The 7,107-nt window shown below is 35.8% G+C and overlaps 1 pseudogene; it reads right to left on the reverse strand.

The window, feature by feature from the left end:
* Positions 1 to 480: 480 nt before the first annotated feature.
* On the reverse strand, positions 481 to 3,852 carry LOC127432303 (uncharacterized; annotated as a pseudogene).
* Positions 3,853 to 7,107: the final 3,255 nt, after the last annotated feature.

Consider the following 7,107-nt stretch of genomic DNA (forward strand, 5'->3'; position numbering starts at 1 on the left):
TATAATTTTTAATATTGTCTTTTTAAAATCAGCAAGCAAATATACATTATATTCAAATTTATTTATGCAGTGCAACTAATGGGTGTCCATTCTGCATAGAAGGTGATTTTAATTTTTAATTTATGATTTTATTTATTATGGTGTTCCTTATTTATTATGGTGGTCTGTTAATACAATTGCAAAAGCTTTAACTTAAGGGCTAATATTTAAGTGCATTCTCTTATACATCTGATATTATTTTATGCAGACTTAAAGTGTTGTAAAGTGGGATAGAAAAAAGTGGTCTTTTTGTGTATTTTGGCAAGTATTTTAAACTCTGTCACTGTTTGCTTCTAGTGCAGTTTTTAGAGTTGAAATTAATAAATTGACTATGCTTAATTATGTCTACTTTATTTATTGAAAGTTCAAATTGCTTTCTCTTAATCATGGCATTCTTTTTTCTTTTTTTTATGCTTGGTCTCTAAGCAGCCTGCAGATGGATCATGTGAAGGCCTCAATCTGTTCTATGTTGTTAGTTACCATGGCAAAGGTCTTCATTATGGCACAAACACTTTCAGACACAGCAGACATTGTTTGATCTATAAAACACGTCACAGACAACATCTGTACCATTTGTTCTCCTGAATTTCAATGTACAGAACAGGAAAATGCTTTTGTCTTTCCAAACTTATGCACAGATCAATCAAAAGTTTAAAATAGCAAAAGTAAAAAGTGAAAAACTAAGTTTACATAAGTAAAAAAAAAGAATATATTAAAGAATTACTGAAAGATGGGCCTTTCTATAGTTTGAATGAACTTACGTATAATAAACAATACATATAAATTAATTGATCGTTTAGCATTCTATTTTCTCTCATCGCTTGTGTAAATATCCTTATATAAATACATATATCCTTATATAAATACAAGAATATAATACAAAAAAATGCATCCATAAAAATGCATATAGCCTACATTTGGTGATATCTTATTTTTATATTATTTATTTGGTACCAAGGGCATAGATACAGTTATTGGTGCATTCATTCTTCAATCCATCCAATTAATATATTGTGATACATTGAGATATATTGAATCTCGACTTGTATCGCGATGTGTCATGATGTAGTTGCCAATACCCGGCCCTAGTATGTGCTACCTTTATGTTATATTTCTAATGTTTAAAACATAAGAAATAGTCTTTGGGCTCTTCTATTTGGATACTGGAATAGAAGTGCAATGTATGCATTTATAATCAATTATTATTGAAGAATAGCACTACAATGAAGTATGAAGGAAGTAGAAAGCAACAGTGACAGTCCAGAACTATAATGTCCATTATGGGTACTGGGCTTTGTATGCTTTTCCTGAAAGTGCTCAAAGTAGACTAAGTAAAGCTCCACACACTATCAAGCTTTCATCTGCTCTATTAGTGCTGGATAGGCGATCTTTAAGATGCTCAATGTTTCACCATCATCATCCTTATGAATTTCAGCAGCCATTAGATAAGTATTGACAGTTGTAGGGGATGCTGTACCAGTTTTCTTTGGCTCACCTTTCTCTGGGTTGCCATTATTTAGGCCAGGATAAGTCAGTGGCTCAACTCTTTTAATATTGTTGCCTTATGTATAATCCTTTGTGTCCTGCTCAGTGGCGACTGGTCCATACGGGGCGCTGGGTCACCGCCCCACGTGGTGGAAAGTGTGTATGTGTGTGTGTGTGTTTTTTTAAATAAAAATGTTTAAAGTAATTTTTTTAAACTTATTTTAAGTATGTGTGTTTAAAATGCATAATAACAAATATAAATCATTATGTCGGGGAAAATTAGCTTCCTTTTCATCGCTTCTCTCATCAAGAGTCGTGACCACCACCGACAGCGCATGCTTGGGGCGCTTTTTCCAGCGCCCCTCAGTGGAGCAGTGCCAACCAATGCTGACACAAGATATTCACATGTGCAAAAGAAATTTAGCCAATCAGCGGCCTCAATATTATGGCCTGAGGGGCGCTGAGAGAAGCGCCTAAGCATGCGCAGACGTTCCCTCTCACCATCGTCTCATTGGAAGACTGACAGTCTCTGCCAATAGATTGTAATACTATAGCAATGATGAATGGGGACACAGGAGCAGGATCTCAGCTGCCCAATCTGCCCTCAAATTCAATAAGATCTCTTCAGCAAAATCCATTTGAGAGGAGAACTTTGGTGGAGAAACTATAGGTAAAACAGCTTGGCCCAGATCAACCTGACATCAACATCAAACAACAGGCTAGCGAAAAGAGCAAAATGTACACACGATGCTTCTCCCGTACTTGGTACAGCAGAAAGGTTTGGCTAGCTAGATGTAGTTATGCAAATGCCTTATTTTGCTTTCCATGTCTACTTTTTAAAATGACGGAGACAGATGGAACATGGATTGTTTTAGGATTAAGGGACCTAAAACATTTATCAGAGAGGATGAAGAAACATGAGTCTACAAGAGCACATATGGACAATAGTGTCATGCTAGCAATCCTTGGCAGAGTCAACATAGCTACACAACTGGATGAAAGGGGTAAGAAAGCACAATGAAGAGGTGGATAAGAATAGGCACATTTTATCAAAGATAATTGACTGTGTGAAATGCTGAATGCCCTGGCTATGCTCTCCATGGAGAAAAAACTTATCAAAAGCATTCCTGACTTCAATAATAGGGTCACTGAGAATTTTGCCACTCAGAAACACAGAAGGGCAAAATTCCTGTACAAATAAGATGTCTGTCTCTCACACACACACACACACACACACACACACGCACACGTTTGTAAAATTGTAATTTGTTTAACATTGGCAATAAATAATATAAAGAATAAAAGAGAATTCAGTGTAAAACGCAATTTACATCTGGACTTGATTTTTTGATAAATCCATCTGCCTCCATAACAAATTAACGTGCGTGTGCGCAAAAAACATTTTCGCGCACGCATTGGCTCAGAGCCCCACCTGAAAATTTGGGCACCAGCCGCCACTGGTCCTGTTCCTTTAAAAAGTCAGTTCACTTCATGCATGTGTCCATGTATTGGTCATATAACTCACCCTTGGTTGGTTGCCTCAATGTGTAGTTGCGTCCATGGTTATTTTCTTTATTAGAACCAGAGCCATAACATTTGTACATATAGTGGTTGTAGTAATGTTCCTCTTAAGGGCTTCTGAAGTGGAAGTTAGGGTGAGGAAATTGCCCGACTCTGTTGCCTAAGGCCATTCCTGCCACTGCCCCAACACCTGCAGCAAGCATTGCCTTTTTTGCAAAGCCTTTGGATTGTACATTGGGAGCATAGCCCATGCTTTGCACTGATCGGGAGAAAGGGGAGCCACCCACGCCAAACCCAACAGCTCTGAACATGCCTCCGTAGCGTGGGCTGAGAATCTTATTGTTGGGGTTCCAGTTGGGATATCCCCATCCGATGGATGGGTTTCCCCTTGGGTATGCTCCAGGCTAGTTTCCTGTTCTTATTGGGTAATGTCCAGCTGGATACTGATTAGAATAACCTTCTGCAGCAGGGTAGCTAGCCCCCTTGGTTTGGATATCCTCCAGGGTTGGAGCCTCGTCCAGGATTTTGACCTCCAGCGGGATAACCACCACCAGCAGGGTACTGATTGGGATATCCTCCAGGATTAGTGCCCCCTCCACCAGGGTACTGCTGATTAGGGTAGCCTGGGTTGACACCTGCAGCCAGATTGGAGGCTTGCCTCAGATAGTTAGGCTGGGTCTTTGTTCCCTGTGATGGCTTTTGAGGAGGTGTCTTCATGACACTAGTCCCTTTCTTGCCACCAGCTGTATTGTGAAGCACTGCCATCAACACCAGCATGAACAGTACAAGTTTGCATAGCTGTTCCATTTTGTCCAACCAAACCAAGACACCTTGAGTTAGAAGAAAACAGGATAAACTGTGCACAAATTACCTGTGTTTTACACAGTTCTACACAATACTAATTAAATAAACTTACCTGAATGCTAGGGATGGGATAATCATTACCTGAATGCTAGGGATGGGTCATTTAAATGTTGTTATATCCGATCGAGATTATATTGAATCATGAACCTCATATCGTTCATCAAACCGAATTGTGAGCTAACCATATCATCCCACCCCTACTGAATGCACTTTAGACATTATTATTATTATTATTATTTTATTATTATTATTATTTTATTTTTATTTTTATTTTATTTTTTGCATCATCTAGGGAATCATTATAATGCCTGTCAAAGAAACCATCATCAAAATTGATTCTAAACATCTTTACCACAGCTCTAATGGAGGACCCTTTTAGTATTAGAGAATTGCACACAATTCAAGGAGAAACACAAGAGAATAATGGGTAACACTTTAGAATAATGGTCCGTCATTAATAGGTAATTATGCAGGAATAAATAGTAGTACTACATTAACACTTTAGTTACTACTATTTACTAATATGGAAACATGATTAACCAATCAGTAAGTAATAGCGAACTGATGACTGAGGTTGTTCACTGTTAGGTAATCACTAATTACTGAATTTGATTTTCCTCATTGAGAACTATCTACTAACTATGGCTAATTTAATATAACTACTTATTAATTACTAATCAAACATAAACAATGTCTAAAATGTGAATGATTATGTTTTTTAATTATTTTTTTATTCATAGATACTGTAGGTTAATCTTACAAGAAGTGTTTAATTTTCTGCAAAGTGCTTTTTTTTTTAGTAACTTAATGGATCCAATGAAAAAAAAAAGAAAAGAATGAGTGTCACGTCCATCAAGCTTCTAATCCAATCAGGGTTCGCCATATTCAATGCTCGCGCTGAAACTGAAAGAAAAGCGAGTTTGATTTTGCTTCGCACTCCCGTCGATTGGCCTGCACGCAGTAAACATTAACATACTTTCTGTTCTGTTCATACTGAACATAGGCATAGGAGGAAACATGTCAAATTAATTTGATAAAAACTGAACGCATTTACAGAGTGGGGTGTCTAGGGCGGAAGTACACATATGGAATCGGCCTCATGCTGCACGCCGGTTTTCTCTCCGTTTTCTGTTGAAGTATGTTCTGTCAACATACTTGTCCTTCAGACACATAATTTTATTATTTTACTTTATGTTAAGATATAAGACATGTAGTAACAATGAGCACCAGCAATAAAAAGCATTATCCTGCTAAAGGTTTGTAGCCTATGCAATTATGTTCAATTATTTCAATGATTCATAATTCAATGCCAGAATTATTTTTTTTATTTTTTTATTTTTTTTTAATGTCTGTGAATGTTTGTTTGATCTGTTTGATTAAATGAATAAAATGTAGGAACAAACACTTGAGTGTTCACTACTGAATGACAAGTAACACCTCAGTTACTATTAATGGTTTATAATGTGTTTCCATTTTAGAATAATGGTCCAGATAACCTTTAACTCCCAAGGAAGGAAACAGTAAGATCTCATTAATTAATAATGAGTTACCATGACCCTCACTTTAGAATAATGGGTCATATTATTAGTAATTACTTCATACCTATGTGGTAACACTTGACTCATTACTTATGGGTTACCAGAATTATTTAAAAAAGACCTTCAGCAATATCAAACATGCAGAATTTAATAATTTTTTAATGAAGAGAAGAGATATCCCAAGGAATACACAGGTTGGGCACACACATCCCTGTATTTCTGTAAGGTAAGCTAACTATGATCATGGCTGTAACCACCATAGACATTGAGTGATATGGGTTTTTCCATGGTTAATTATTACATTATTAAATTTGGTCCCCATCAATCCTGAATATGTGGTTACATCCTTGACTATGATACTCTACCAGACACTGTAGCCTTGATTTAGTGACCTGTTACATTCATAAATTAATTCCAACAAAGAACCCATGCATGATCTTGTTCACAACAAAAACATAATCATTCACATTTTAGACATATGTTAATGTTTTGATTAGTAATTAATTAGTAGTTATTTTAAATTAGCCATAGTTAGTAGATAGTTCTCAATGAGGCAGATCAAATTCAGTAATTATTGATAACCTAACAGTGAACTACCTCAGTCATCAGTTCACTAGTACTTACTGATTGGTTAATCATGTTTCCATATTAGTTAATAGCAGTAACTAATGTGTTAATGTAGTACTACTCATTAATCCTGTATTAATTCCTCATAATTATCTATTAATGACAGACCATTATTCTAAAATGTGACTGAATAATGGACTGGCCATATAATGAGTGGTTGTGGTGTCCATGATCCATGGAATATTGTAAACCATGAAATTATCTTGTCATGAAAAATACTTTAAAATAAGAAAGCATGCAAACTCTTTTGGATATTGTTGTTATCAGTAGTGTTTTATTGTACTTCAAATCAAGTCTATTACACAAAATCAGAATAAAGAAAGTTAAATAACATACATTTTGAAAATACAGCAGGCATTAATGATACATTTGATAATAAGTGATTTCAAATTCAGAGTTAGTTCATATTAAAGTGGCCTACATGTTAAATGACTAACACTGTCAGAGTTGAAGATTTCTTGGTAAAAATCTGCTAATCCTAAACTCAATTTCCTCAGAACAGCTATAGTCTACAGTTACAATGGGCCACAATCTACTATGGCTAAAGTTATTCATCTATGTGCCTTTTGATTTTGCATGTCCAACAAAAAGAAAATGTCTGATTGCAGTGTTCAAAAAAAGAGGTCTATCTCTCAGGACATGATAACCATACTATGTGCTATGTACAATGCACTTGCTTGCTTGATTATACACCCATAAATCTGAGATATACATTTATTACTATTCCATGAAAAAAGGTAGAAAATGTTAACAAAACAATATTGCTGAATGAAAATGTAATTATAATTGCTGTCATTACACATATGTGCTGTTTTTGGCTTAGGGTTTGGGTTTTATGTCCTGCCTGGCAAAATGTGCTTCCCTTGTTTTCTACCTATTTATTAGAATGTACATTCTGACACCTGTTTACTCTCTCACAAAATGTGTTAGCGCGTTTTAACACATGGATTGAGGTGGCAGTACTGGGATCTATTTTCTGGAACACACATAAGTACAGAAGAACACACATACTTCCTCTAAAATGTTTTTTAGG

The sequence above is a fragment of the Myxocyprinus asiaticus genome, chromosome 42 (assembly GCF_019703515.2).
Source record: "Myxocyprinus asiaticus isolate MX2 ecotype Aquarium Trade chromosome 42, UBuf_Myxa_2, whole genome shotgun sequence".
Taxonomy (NCBI): domain Eukaryota; kingdom Metazoa; phylum Chordata; class Actinopteri; order Cypriniformes; family Catostomidae; genus Myxocyprinus; species Myxocyprinus asiaticus.